The sequence below is a fragment of the Panthera uncia genome, assembly GCF_023721935.1.
Source record: "Panthera uncia isolate 11264 chromosome B2 unlocalized genomic scaffold, Puncia_PCG_1.0 HiC_scaffold_24, whole genome shotgun sequence".
Lineage (NCBI taxonomy): Eukaryota > Metazoa > Chordata > Mammalia > Carnivora > Felidae > Panthera > Panthera uncia.
The window spans coordinates 56,706,560-56,720,780 of NW_026057580.1; the positions used below are offsets into that span (position 1 = coordinate 56,706,560).

At 42.6% G+C, this 14,221-nt stretch overlaps 1 protein-coding gene across 4 annotated transcripts in view; it reads left to right on the forward strand.

The window, feature by feature from the left end:
- The first annotated feature begins 1,063 nt into the window (after window positions 1-1,063).
- KLHL32 (kelch like family member 32) overlaps window positions 1,064-14,221 on the forward strand; it is a 238,752-nt gene continuing 225,594 nt past the window's right edge. For 2 of the 4 annotated variants that reach the window (XM_049654024.1, XM_049654028.1), the window contains exon 1: window positions 1,065-1,483. The gene's annotated coding sequence lies outside the window, so the exon portion shown is untranslated. Of the gene's footprint in view, window positions 1,484-14,221 lie in introns of all 4 variants that reach the window. The other 2 variants (XR_007462784.1, XM_049654027.1) reach the window with 2 other exon arrangements.

The following is a 14,221-nucleotide window of genomic DNA, read 5'->3' on the forward strand; positions in this document are numbered from 1 at the left end:
CATTCTGTGAAATTCCATCTTTGTGGTAGTTTAAATTTTTTTTTTAACGTTTATTTATTTTTGAGACAGAGAGAGACAGAGCATGAACGGAGGGGCAGAGAGAGAGGGAGACACAGAATCGGAAGCAGGCTCCAGGCTCTGAGCCATCAGCTCAGAGCCCGACGCAGGGCTCGAACTCACAGACCGCGAGATCGTGACCTGAGCTGAAGTCGGAGGCTTAACCGACTAAGCCACCCAGGCGCCCCTCTTTGTGGTAGTTTAAACACTGAACTTTAAACAAAGCACAATTTACCCCAATTTAGTTTCATTTTTCTTATACCTGATGGCTTAACTCTGCATCGGACCAAGGTTTTCATTGCAAAAGTGGAATATGGAATATTTTTACCTATTAAAGTTGTCCACTTTAAGTGTGTGTGTAAGCATGTTATAATAGGAATGACATCAATGACCCTTAAGTAGCACAAGAGTGGGCCAAGCCCTTAAGTTTAACAGAGGTTGTTGTCTGTTTACAGTGTTAATGCTGAATTAGCTGTAACCAAAATACCCTTCCTCATTTCTCAGGTTCAGGGCTCCCATCCAACCTTAAAGTTACCGTGAAGTCTTTCCCAACATTACCATAAAGCCATAGAGGGGTGGCTAGGAATAGTGGCAATGTGAACTTTTCAAGTCAGTAGTGTCAGGGAAGCAGAGGGACAGAGCTCTGTTCCCGCCAGTTGCTCTCCAGCCATGGGAAGGGATTCTGGGAGCACGTAGGTTGGGTTCTCGGTTATCGGTCACCACAGCTTCGGGCACAGGCCGACTGTAGTTCTGACCCAGCGGCCCACAGCGCAGGTGCCAAAGAGCACGAAGTCGGGCTGCGCAGAGGAGGGGGACTTCCGGGGAGAGCGGGAGCGCGCGCTGGCTCGCCGTCGGGAGCGGGGGTGGGGGGTGGGGAAAGCGCGGCGTGCGCGCCTCCCCAGCGGCTGGTGTGGGAGGAGGGGAGCGTGCGCGCGGGCTGGCCGGCGCAGAGGGAGGGGGCGGGCGTGCGCGCTGGCTCGCCTGAGGCGGGAGGGGGCGGAGCCGCATCACGGTCTGAACCCGCCCCGGGGTCCGCCAAGGTGCGTCTCCAGGCAGACGCGGCCGCCTGGGGCAGAGCTAGCCGGGACGCGCCACCTGCGGTGCTGGCTGCTGCTTTTTATTTACTAGCAAACACTGTTTCCCCGCGGGAGAGGGAGAGTCTGGGAGCGCGCGGGCACACACACACACACACACACACACACGCTCACTCACTGAACACACGCGCTCGCGCACACACATATACATATACGCTAGCGCTCTTGTCTTCACAACTGCATCCCCAAACCGACAGTGCGAAGCTACTGCGGTTTCCCTTAACCTCAGCATCGTGGGGGAGAAGCAGAGCCGTTGTGCATCAGGGAGCGCCCGGTGCCTGCGCTGCCGACTCGGGTACATACATAACCCAGCAGACCGCTCACCCCATCGGGTAAGCCAGTCTCTCCTTGTAACCTGTTCGGGGTAGGTGCCTGTGGCCCGGAGGGAGGGGGTGGGAGGCCGCTGGTGCGCCAGTGGGGGCGAGACAGGAGTTAAAATTTCAGGGGTATGCGGCCGGTGCAGCTCTACCAGCGTCGTCTAGCGGGAGCAATTACTACTCCCGTTACTTATTCTACCAACCGTGGAGTTGCTCCCCCGCCTTCTCCCCTTCCCCCAGCCCGAGACGTACTGTGCTCTTTGGTTGCCAAGGAGACTTGCTTAAACATCAGCCTTGGGCCGTCTATTGAAAGAAGTAGTTTTTTAAAAAATGATGTTGTTATTTATTACGTTCAAAAAAAAAATAAAATACACGCTGAGGGCCATGTGGTGATTTGGCAACCGTTAATATGTATTCTGGGCATGGTTTCATTCAACTTCAAGGAAAGCGGTAATGCGCTATATGGTATGCTTCAAAACGGATTCGTCAGACGGGGTTTTCAACGGATTGTGTCTTGAATCATAAAGTACTCCAATTTTGGAGATCTTATAAAGAACAATGAGTCCAGTGAAAATCCCCTTTCCCTTCTAATTCCACATTATATCCTGCAGTTCACTCAGGCATGATTATCTTCATATTAAAAGTGAAAGAGGAATTAATTGTGGTTCCTCACACAAGGGTGATCTATTGCAAATGGACCAGAACAGGAATACATAAGTGAATTCCTAATGTAAGGAGAGAGCATTCACGACAGAAATCTTTGCTAACATTTCTGTGGGCACTGCAACATTATTTAAGTGCAGTTGTCTGCACCTCTGCCCATTTGTGAGAAGATTCTGTTTTATTTCAAGGCTCTTATGTTTTTGTTTTGTTTTGGTTTGTTTTTTTTTACATATATCTGTATGTTGATAGATATAGGTGTAGAATTTGTGCCATGGCTTATTACTGCAGATTCTAAGGTTTTGGAGCTTCTATTGAAATGTTGAGAGGAGGGAGGCACAGAGAGAGCCTCATAGATCCTTTTGTGTTTTTTGTTTTGTTTTGTTTTGTTTTGTTTTCCTTGTTTCATTGTTTTGTAAATGACCAGATCATTTACCAGAGCACTGGGTGAGGCCCAGGGAGGAGATCAATGCTCATATCTCACAGGAACCCCTAATGATGGGGCTGTGAGTTTTACTTTGAGGCCTCAGGTGCCTAGTGGGTGAACTTACAACAGCCCTTGAAGGGATCAGCAATCCAGTAATTACACTTTGCACTAATTTCACACCTTCATTACAAACAGAAAGGACCTAGTAAAGATCCACTGACATTCGGTAATACATTTCGTTTTTCTTTGATGTTTGTTCATCTTCTTACCTTTTATTAAATGAGGCAAGGAAATATATCAAATTCTTTTTATTTAGATATTAAACTGTGTCATACAGAGTAGCAATATGAGGAACACGGAAGCCAGTAACAGCTGAGGTAAATAGAGGGGATTTATACAAGTGACAGGGGACTGGGAAATGAATAAAGATGACAAATATTTTATATTACAGTTTACGAAGTACTTTTCCACTCTTCTTTTTTATTCCCCACAACAACCTGATGAGGTCAAGGGATTAGCTTCAGGTTAAACCTGAAGGGACCCAAGACTCAGAGCTTGTGGAAGGTCACAGAGCTAGTGAATGGGGAAGCCCTCTTTGGTTCCAGGCTCTTTGCTTAAAAAAAAAAAAAAAAAACCCTGGGTCTGCATTTCCAGTGCACAGGTAAGATAAAGGAGTGGAGCAGGCCCAGTGGTCCTGCCATGTGGGAGGAGGGGTTGTGGATTGTGGCCTGTGGAACATGAAAACCATTATTAAAAGGGCAGCTCCAACGTGCCTGTAGCTGATTGTTGCCACCCTGGCTGTAAAACAAGGGAATCAGAAGCTTACATGTTTTTATGTGAAGTGTCCTTAATTTTATAAACTGTAAGGACCACACTAAAAATGTATTTGGGCCGCATGTGGCCTGTGGCCTGCCAGTTGCAATCTATAGCTACTGAGCTCTCATTCAGTTCTTAACTATTTTTCTCTTACAGAATACTGATGTGAGCAAATACATCCATCACTGTAAGAGTGATTAGGAGTTTTCTGGTTTTGATAGTAAGTCTAAAAAATGTGCCATATCCTTTCTTCAATAAACAGGTCCAAGTTTGTTTTTTAGAGTTCCTCGGTCTCCCTCTTATACCTCAGAGAAAATAAAAGAAAATGAAGTGCTCCAAAAGAGGATTTTTTTTTTTTTTAAATGGTGAAACAAAAGCATTTATAATTTAAAACTTCTTGTGTTCCTGGGTTAATTTTTTTTTTCTGGGCACATACAATAAAGTATAGAAAAAGTAGATCAGGTACCTGACATTGTAGGTAGAGGTAGAATAAAAAGTTGGTCGGAAAAAGGAGCATCCTGGGGCACCTGGGTGGCTCAGTTGGTTAAGCGTCCAACTTCAGCTCAGGTCATGATCTTGTGGTTTGTGAGTTCCAGCCGCACATCGGCCTCTGTGCTGACAGCTTAGAGCCTAGAGCCTGCTTCAGAGTCTGTCTCCCCCTGTCTCTGCCCCTCTTTCGCTTAAGCTTTGTCTCTCTCTCTCTCTCTCAGATGTAAATAAACATTAAAAAAGAAAAAAAGAAAAGAAAAAGGAGCATCCTGAGCCTTTCAGTGAAAACCTGTTATTAAGGCTTTAGGTAATTTGCTAAAAACCCACCACAGAATACTGCAGTATTCCAAAGGGGGGGGTGGGGGTGGAATACCATAAACGGGAACTCCCAAAGGATATTCACTCCTAGCACACTGACATAAAAAATATTGTTTACTTCTTAAGTAACAGCATCTTATAATAAAGCAAATACCTTTTGAAAAGCTGCCATTTTCTTATGTTTCTACTGATACTACAGAGATGTCAGTGGATTTCACTGAAGCAGACCTGGTGGGGTCAGAAAGTAGTTATTTATGTCATTTCTTTTGTGGATCCAAAAAGATGTAGTTAAAAAAAAAAAAAAGCCAAGATTTGAACAGTGGCTTCTAACAGTTCTCTTATTTTAAAATCTCCCTCTAGAAGGATGCTTAATAGGAAATGCATTTTCAGTTTTCAATTCCTGGAAGTTATGTTGCACCTCTAGTAAAGAGCTATGGAAATGTTGGTTAATACTAACATAACTAAGTCTTAGCTTGGCCCTGTGGGGAGAACAGCTGTGCCCTCAAGGATTCAGAGCAAACAAACTTACTGTTCCTGGTAGCTTCCACTTTTACGGCTTCTTTCATGTTTTCCGTGTTTGGAAGACTACTATCTATATTGTCTCCCTAATGTCCTTGTAAAGTAGGGATTTTATTTCCATTGTATAGATAGAGAATCAGAGACTGTGGGAAGTTAAACCAGACCCATGAAAGACAGCTTCCAACCTCAGTAGCCCTCCTCACTTCACACCTCTCCTTCTCTGCTGATTACCTAAGGGAAGTTATAGACATGTACATAATTGTGATTTTCAGGCAGTTGTGTGTTAAATGCTAAGATACAGATACCAGATTCCGTAGAAGCCCAGATACAGGAAAAAAATGAAAAAGTACTCTGATTGTAGAGGTCAGATTATTCCTGTGTAGGAGGAGGATTAGTGCTGAACCTTGATGGCTGGGTCTGATTCTAGTAAATGAAGATCCCGTCAGCGATGGAAAGGAAGAGACAGTCAGTTGGAAATGTGAGTTGAGAGGATGATGCTCATGATATCTAATATTGATGAGCTCATCATTGTTGCTGAAGGGATGACACAAGCTGTGTGGTCAGAAATATGGTCTCCAAGATGGAGTGCAGCAAGAACATGGAAGTAGGGGTATGTGGCAGGGGGTGGAGGAAGACAGGGTGGTGAAGGAGACTAGCAGAGAGTTGTAGACATGGGCGAGAATCTGGAGATGATAGTACTGATTCTTCTTAAAGACTGACATAGGGCAAGGGACGAACCAAGTATTAAATTCTCTATGCAGAGTCCGGTAAACAGTAAATACTCATTAACTATTATGGTGTGCCTGTATTCTTAAAAAAATTTTTTTTTAAATTTTATTCTAGAGAGGGGGAACACAAGCAGGGGAGAGGGACAAAGGGAGAGAGAGAAAGACAGAGAGAATCCCAAGCAGGCCTCTCGCTTAGCACAGAGCCTGACACTGGGCTAGATACCCTGGGATTGTGACCTGAGCCAAAATCAAGGGTTGGTCACTCAACTGACTGAGCCACCCAGGTGCCCCAGTGTGTCCATATTCGTAACATCCAGCATCTGGCACCTGACTTCCTCTCATAATACCGCTTTTATGTAGAAAGAAAGTGTACACAGATATTTTACATGAATTCATTTGGAGTTGGACAACTATCTGGAGTTTCAAGTATGGGCAGGAGATTGTGCAAATTAGATGAGAGAAGACCATGTCAGTGGAGACATTTTCTCTTAGCAGGGCCATAGATTTAGAGGTCAGGGAGGCTCTTGCAGATGCAGATTGTGATGTTGGATACACCTTTGATGAAGTCTCATATCTATGGGGCAAGTGAGGAGACATTTAAGCTGCTTGCTAGCTCTTTGAAAATAGACACTCAAACCCAGGGTGACAAATAAATGTACTCTGTTCTTGGTCTTGCTTAGGTCAGTATTTTTGTTACCTGAATGAAGATATGAAAAAAAAATGTGACAAGCAAGCAGAAAGATTTGGATTCAAGTACTAGATCCGCACTGAGTGGGTAGGATGGTGGGCACAAGGTAACGGGAGGAAATAAAATAGAAACGTGTCATAGCTGGCCAGAGTCTAGCACTGAGGACACTTGGCACGATAGGAGTTTGCTTTAAAGTTGGGGGGATTTAACTCCCACCAAGTATGATGATTTGCTCTTCACGGATATATGTGGAAAGTAATGGACACTATTCAGAGCCAATGATGTGAGGAGTCCCCCTTTCTTATTTAGCGTTTTGGTGACAGTGACCTTAGACCAGTGGAGAGAATCTCTGTGTTAGGTAGTACCTTACTCCCCTTTCCTTGCCCTTATATAACTGGCTGATGTTATTTTGGAATTTCTTCCAGAGTGGAGACTAGAATTTGTGAATTTACCTTAGAACGTCTTACTTCCCCTCTTACTGGGGATTAATAGATGGAATTTCTTTTGTTCACCATCTCCTGGTCCTGTCACGTCTGCGTCTAAGTGGGGTCCTTCAATTCCCATCGCCTTCTTGCTGAGATCTTTCCTAGGCTGAGGAAGTGCTGAACTTCATGAGTTTTTTGTTGTTGTTGTTGTTCTTGCCTTGTTTCAGATGCACACTGCAATGCATTAATGCATTTAATTGAATTCGATTTAGACATACAGCACAATAAACTTTGGTGAGATTTTTAAAAGAACTATATGTAAAAACGGTTTTGTAAACTTGCTTTGGAGTCAGATTGGTTCCGCATAAAGCGAAACCACAGAAAGCTGTAAGTTTGTCTAAATTAGTTCTGTAAGGTTGAAATTACCGACCTGATAAGATGATTTTTAAATGAAGAAGGAAAATCTTTGGCAGTTTTCTTAGACTCTTGACTTTCTCCTACATGTTTATTTGAGGCATAATATATTCCTCTCTTCATGCCAGATGAGCCAGTTCCAGCTACTTAGAAACAGGGCTCCAGGGCTCCCCCACTCCCCACCACCGCTTCCTCCCCCAAACCCCACAACCGGTTTGGCATACAGGATATGGATCGAATAACTAGTCCCATCCTGGCTGAGTGCTTCAGTGGGAACACATTCAGTGCTAATGGGACAGACTCCAGGAGCAGTGGAGGAGGCATTTTGCAATTTTTTATGACATAAGTTCTGGTACTTCATTTAAAGCATCACTTAGAAGCCTTGTTATTTGTGAGTTCTAGTTCTTCACTTGTCTGTGCAGGGGAGCACGGCTCAGCCCGCAGGAGCCTGGGGGCCCGGATTTGAATCCTAAATCTGACACTTCCTGGCTCTTTTATCTACAGTCTGGCTACATATGCCCTCCAGGTCCCATTTTCCTCATCTGTAACATGGGACTTCTATTACCTAGACTGTAGGGCTATTCTGAGATTACATAAAATATGCATGCAGCGCAATACCTGGTGCATAATACAATCTTGGTGCTTCCTAATTCCCCCTGCCTCTCTGTACTGCCCCGCCTTTGCCTTCCCCCAAGTGAGGGTAGGATACACTTAAGTTTCATGTACCATATAAAATGTCTTAACCTGGTCTGCCAGCCTTACGGAGGAGCTAGCCTCTTAGTGTAATGGAGTTTTGAGTGAGTGGTGAGCTGCTTGGGTCGCCCCCCAAGGGAGAGAGACCTGTGTTTTGGTGTCTTTCCTGTCTGGCAAGCTATCTTCCCCTGTTTTCTACTCATCCTCGAGGCTCAGCCTGGCCACAGGAAAAAGGAGGGAGGGTCCCTTTCCTCCTGCCTCGGCATCTCACTGAGGGCTCTATAATCGGGTTTCCTCAGGGGTCCCCTTGTGCCCCCTGTGGAATTAATAATAGCATCTGGGACCTGGTCGGTACAGACCTCCTAGCCTTTCTGTGAGGTCACGGTATGGTTGCCTACATTCTTCTAGACAACTAGGGGTTTCCCTTCATGGGGAATTATGTAAATTTTATGAAAAGGTCAAGAGCTCACCAGGCTCAAAGAAAAAACTCCTCAAATTCACTTTCAACTCAGATAGGATTAAAGGCTTCCCAAAGAGCATACTTTCTAGTCAAGTCGTTTTTTTTCCTTTGTTCTCTGTACCACTATCCGCCCTTCCCCCAACTCCCACCAAGCAACAACTCCTCCTCACAAACGGTAATTTTTCTACTTTTTCACATCATCTAGTTCTCTGACTACCTAGGGGTACAGGTGAGGTCAGCATGTCCGGACTTTTTTCAGGGACACCCCCATAGCTCGTGGTCTTGGGGGTAGTCCAGACAGCAGTGGGACCTTCAAGCAGTGCATTGCCCTGGTGACTTTTGTGGCAGTGATAACAAAAGTCACTTAGGAGAAGGTAACCTGAACAGTAAACTTTAGGAATCCATATACCAAGCTAAATTTTGATTTTATCCTATCATCAATCACAAAGCACATCTTTTCAGAAAACACTATTTCATGTGCTACGTGTGCTCTGGTGTGTTATGTATGGATGTACTTATTTCAGTGTTTGTTTAACTGTGTTGCAATTTAATAATTAAGATGCATTTTTAGGAATTGGTGAGTAATATTAATTCACATACCTAAAATAAAAAAGGCTTAGGGAATTGCTAATGCTAAATTTGTGATCTATTGTCGAGGATAGAATATCCTTTACCCGTTTCTTTGATCACTGTGGGTCTGGAAGAGAACATAGTAAAACTAAATTCAAAAAGGTTTGATGGGAAGTGGGTATTAATTACAGTGAAGTGTGGATTCTACAATGAAAAATACAGTAACCAAGATGGCATCAGTGCCAGATCTTGTGTTTGCATTGAATTCATAAACCAGCAAAGTTAGAAAATTATATTACTGAGAAAAACATGTCTTCTTTAAATATGAAGATATTTTCAACCACTCCCCAAGCAATAGCTATGGTTATTACTTTAGAAATTTAGGTTCATAATTGAGGTAGATATCTGAATGGAAGAGATTTATTTTGGTAGAGTCCCTCTTTGACTTGCTTCCTCATCTGCTCTGTTTGACATTCCCCGAAAGGAGACATTTTTTTAATGCTGTCTGTGACAGGCAGTAGTGTAGATATAATCCAATAACCCTTCGGCTTCGAAGAGTCACTAGTCTTTCCCAGACTGATGATGTCCACGAGCTGATATGGCTGATTGGTTTTTCAAGAATTCAAAGCCTAAAGAAATATGGAATGAAAGTTTTGGTTCTTTCTTCTATGAAAACATTAATTACCTACAATCTGATTTAATTTGGGCATAGCTTATCTTCTTTGGCTTTGGGTCAAAGCTATTTATCATTTCTTGAAGGTATTTAATATCATCTACAGATAGAGTTTCCTAATTGATCAAACGTCATTTGAGAAACTCATGCACAGCCCCTTAGGCCTTTCTACACAGCATTTAATTAGACTTTTTATTGAAATCCTAATTTGTGAATCTTAGTGTCATCTGTAGGGTTTTATGATAAATTTCCCTTCTCTGACCTTGTAATCTTTTACAAAGTTGTCCATTTTTGATTTCTGTGTTTCATGGTGTTCAATTAGTGTTGCTCACATTGTGTTGATTGCTTTAAATGAAATATTAATATATATGATGTATGTAACTGTCAGTGGGTTTGCAGATGTGGGTGAAATTCTTTGGCCAGCATATTCTCTCCTGGCTCTAACGGTGTGGTCAGCATGGAATTAGGTTAGGAGGCGTTAGTTACGTGGTTTAACTATGTGGTACCAAAAGCACTACCTATTGTCTGTGAAATTGAGGATGTTCTTCACCTCTGGACCTAATGGGGCATAAAATTCCCAGAACCTCTAACTATGTGCCTTGATTCGTGTATTTTTCTTTTTGGTCACTGTGTTATTAGAGTTCTTCTGCTTCCTCTGTATTCACCTCTTTTTGAAAAACCATATCCTATGATTGCTTCAGAATTTTATTGCCATCATTCTTTGTTCATATGTGAACTTTCAGTGCTTCAATCAGCAGCTGTTGGTTACTGTTCCTTTTTTTGATTAATAGATAGAGGAAAGGATGTAAGAGGACCTCTTGTATCTCAATATTAAGTGAGCCTACCTAATGGATTGGACGCACTGTTAACCAAGATACGTAGGAAGCTTGATCTCACTGACTCAGGAGCTTTCTTTTAGGATCAGGTGCCTCTCCTTACCTGGAGCCTCATGGTTGACCTCAGGGATGGGAGTGTATTGACAGTTTCAGGAGAGGGTCTTTCTCTGTGATGGCACGGTACCCCCCAGTATCTCAGCCCGGAAGGAGGATCGTCTCATGGAAGTCGGCCGCAATTCTCTCCCTGGCCAACTCCCAGGCTTCCTACATGGCAGTGCCAGAGTTGATAAGGCCTTTTCTCAAGGCTGTTCTCACAGAACAGAACAGAAAATCCCTCACTGGTAGTATTTCTGTGGAGTGAGGTGATGGTGATGCTGGGGGCAGGCACAATGACATGGTTTGGAAGAGCAAGGGGACTCAGAGTCAGATGCCTTGAGTTTTCAGTTCTGCCTGGGCAGTCTTGATCTCAGAAGTCTGTATCTCCTTCTGTATACACTGGGATAGCATTAAGAATCATGAGAACAAAATAATGTATTTTTTAAATGCTCTGTTTATGTTAAAAATGCTCCGGTAGTGCTTTTGAGTGGTCATTCTGGAATGTTGCTTTAGAAAATGATACATTCTGGGATCTTTCTTTAGAATATTATGTATTATCACTGTTCTACAAATGAGTCTAGCCCAGAGGTTTGCAACGGGGCCAATCCTCAGAATGACCTAGAATTGTTTTAAAAATGTAGATTCCTGGAGCCTCCTTGTTTATTGTGTTTGAGTCTGCATTGGTGCTGAGCAAGTGCATATTAAAAAACTTTCCCTGAGTGATTCTCAACGGTAGGTCTAATTTGGGAGCTGCAAGCCTAGAGCACAGTGGCCTGCTCACACTCTTTTTCTTATTCCTACCTCCCTAGAATTATCCATGCCACCTGGATCTGGGCCTCAGCTTTCTTGTCATCCACACTCAAAATAGCAAGTCAGATCAGTTCTGAGGTCACATAGCTCTCTGGATACTCAATGAACCTTGAAGCAGTGCAGGCAATTCTTTACTAAACAAGTGCCCCGTCTTGATAGAAGTCACAATGTGTGATTAATATCTTCCCTGCTAAAATAGAGAAGTTATAACTTTCCACTTGGATTTGTGTACAACTAATCAGGTGTATTGCTGTGGAGAGCATCTTTATAAATGTCCTCATTATAATGTCCAACATCGAAGTTGTTAGATGGATTTAAAAAATGTACATGCCTGTATAAGATAAAGTCCTATGCTTTTAGTTTATACCTTTTTAGTCTGAGACCATTGATGGTGATTACCCGGAATTATATGAGCCAAATGGAGAATGCTGTTTCTCATGTGCATGAAATTTTATGAGTCATTGATCTCATAGGTCAGTAGTGAACTGCAGCAGAATAGTGTAAGGTCTTTACGGCAGGATTTTGGGAGCAGAGAAGTTACAGTTTTGAATTGTCATTCGCTCTTTATTTTTGGGAGGGTTCAGAAGGTGCTGTGCAGGTTTTTAATAGGCTTTTAAATGTAATTTCTGTTCTTAGAGACTGAAATAGGCTGAAATAGTATGACTGTGTATCTTTTGTGCCTCAGGGGAAGGAATTTTGTGACCTTCTTAACTATCATGAACTTAAAGCATCAAAATATTTCTATTATCAGGAATTTGGGGAAGATAGGCAAACTGTTTAAGCACCCATATATAGATAAGGAAATGAAACTTGCCATTAGACAGCTTATGGAATTATAAATTAATTTTAGACATCTATGAAAGTGATCAGGGTTTTGCATGGTGAGAATGTTGCCTAATTACAAGTTTAAGAGAAGTCATTTTGAGGTGTGTCAGTGTATAAATGAAAGGCACATACCATACTTATATATTTGCTCCTCCTAATTTAATTAATCATCAGTAAAGCTCTTTGGTGGTTTCTCTGACACTGAGTTAGGATAAACCAGCTTAATCCCTATTGCAGGAAAGTACCCCCCCCCCACCCCCGCCGGAAAGTTTTTAATACAAATATTTTTGAGTTGAAGAAAAAGATTTTTTGACCTAAAGAATGACCATTTCAGAATTGGAATTGTTGTATTGAGCTGCCTTCTAGAAAACCAGGTAAAATGCTTCGTTTACAACTTTGCCCAAAACAGGGTTAGGGTATATGTTTCTGCCTCTTATGTCAAGGACAGGAGAGAGAGAGAGAGAGAAAGAGAGAGAGAGAGAGAGAGAGAGAATGAGAGAGAATCAAGGAGAGGGAGAGAGAGAGAGAGAATGAGAGAGGGGGTAAGAGAAAGGAGAGGGGTGAAGATAACTGTAAAATTCATTTACCATCAGTTAGTTTTGAGACTGCAGCCTCATTAGGTGGTTAGCATTTGGCCATTCTGCCAAAATCATCTTTTTGGCCATCTGTGCCAAATTATAGGAAGTAATGGCCTTGGGCACAGCTGCTGAGTCTAATTTGTATTTCTAACTCACGTATTAATGATAATGATCACATAGAGAAGTCTGGTGGCCAAATGTTCAGAATAAATGGAGAGAATGAAACACACACATAAATTTAGAAGTGCAAGAAGGAAAAATTGCATTTCATGAAATGAGAGTATTACTTAAATCTCTAGATAGGAATCCAACCTTGCCTACCTTCATCTCTCTATAGTAGCTTTCTTCTAAGGAGAAATAACTCACCAGAGAGATTGACCTTGAATTTTGGCACTTCTTTGTGATGCTTCATGAATTTTGCTCTAACGTTGATATTTTTATAGGAGGTGGATTTCGTTCAAGTATCCCGACATCCTTCGATTAGTGCTTTTTCCAGCTCAGCTGGATCCTTTAGGAAGAATTGCTCAGGGATGAGTGACTGCCATTTGGGGTCACTGAACTTTTATTAGTTAGCTTGGACCACCAGCAGCACCTTTCCAAGCAGGTTAAGACTAATGTCATTAGAAGTATAATTGAGAAGTTATATAAGAAAAGCTGTTCAGCCATCCTCAGGATACAAGAAAGACCAAGAATTAGGATTTTAAATAAACATTTCTACGTTTTGCATGGCCAATTCATTTTTTCTAAAATACTTTAACTGATGAATGTATTGGAAGGAAACTCACCCTATAGTGATGATGATCTTTAAAAGAAAGTTGTCAAGATTATGGGAAGTAATTTAGGCTTCAATAACATAGCAGAGTTTTTAAATTTGCTTTTAAATTTGCTTCTTCCAAACCTGCCTCATCCAGGGTCTCTGCATCTTTAGTTGCTCAAACCCCAAACCTTGGAGCCATCCTTGGTTTCCTTCTCTGACAACTCCTATCGAAGCAGCGAGGAAGTTCTGCTTGTTCTACCTTCAGTACCCCCAAATCTGACTGTTTCTCACCACCTCACCACATCCTTGCTACCACTGTTAGCCCAGTCAGCATCACTTCTTGCTTGCCTTACTGCAACAGGTTCCCAATGGGTCTCCTGTGCCTTGCACTGATTCCCCTCACTGCAGTGGCCAGAGTGATCCTTTCAACACCTGACATAGGGTGTGTTGCTCTTTTGCTCAAAACTGCAATAGCTTCCATCCCAAGAACCAATACCCTCTGCACCATCTGTCCTTCCCCTTATTCCCTGTCCTCACCTTCTATTCTTTCCTTGTCCACTCCTGCTCTAGTCTCACTGGCCTTTTCTGCTTTAGAACCTGTGCACATAGTTCATGGGTCTCTGTGCCTGGAGTGCACCTCCTCCTGGCTGTCCCCGACTCATGCCTTCACCTTCCTCAGGCCTTTGCTCAGAGGTTACCTTCCGTGTAAAGCCCTCTGTGAGCACCCTATTTTAAAACTGCCAGCTACCCACCAGCCCCTGCCCCACTCTCAATTCTCCATGTCCTGTATTACTGTTCTTCCGCAGCTCTTACTGCTTTTGAAGAATAGTTTTACCGAGGGATAATTTGTACACCATAGAGTTAACCCACTGTATTGAAGTACAGTTTCAATAATTTTTAGTAAACGTATATAGAGTTGTACAGCCATTAACACAATCCATGTTTAGAACATTTCCATCACCCCGGTAAGT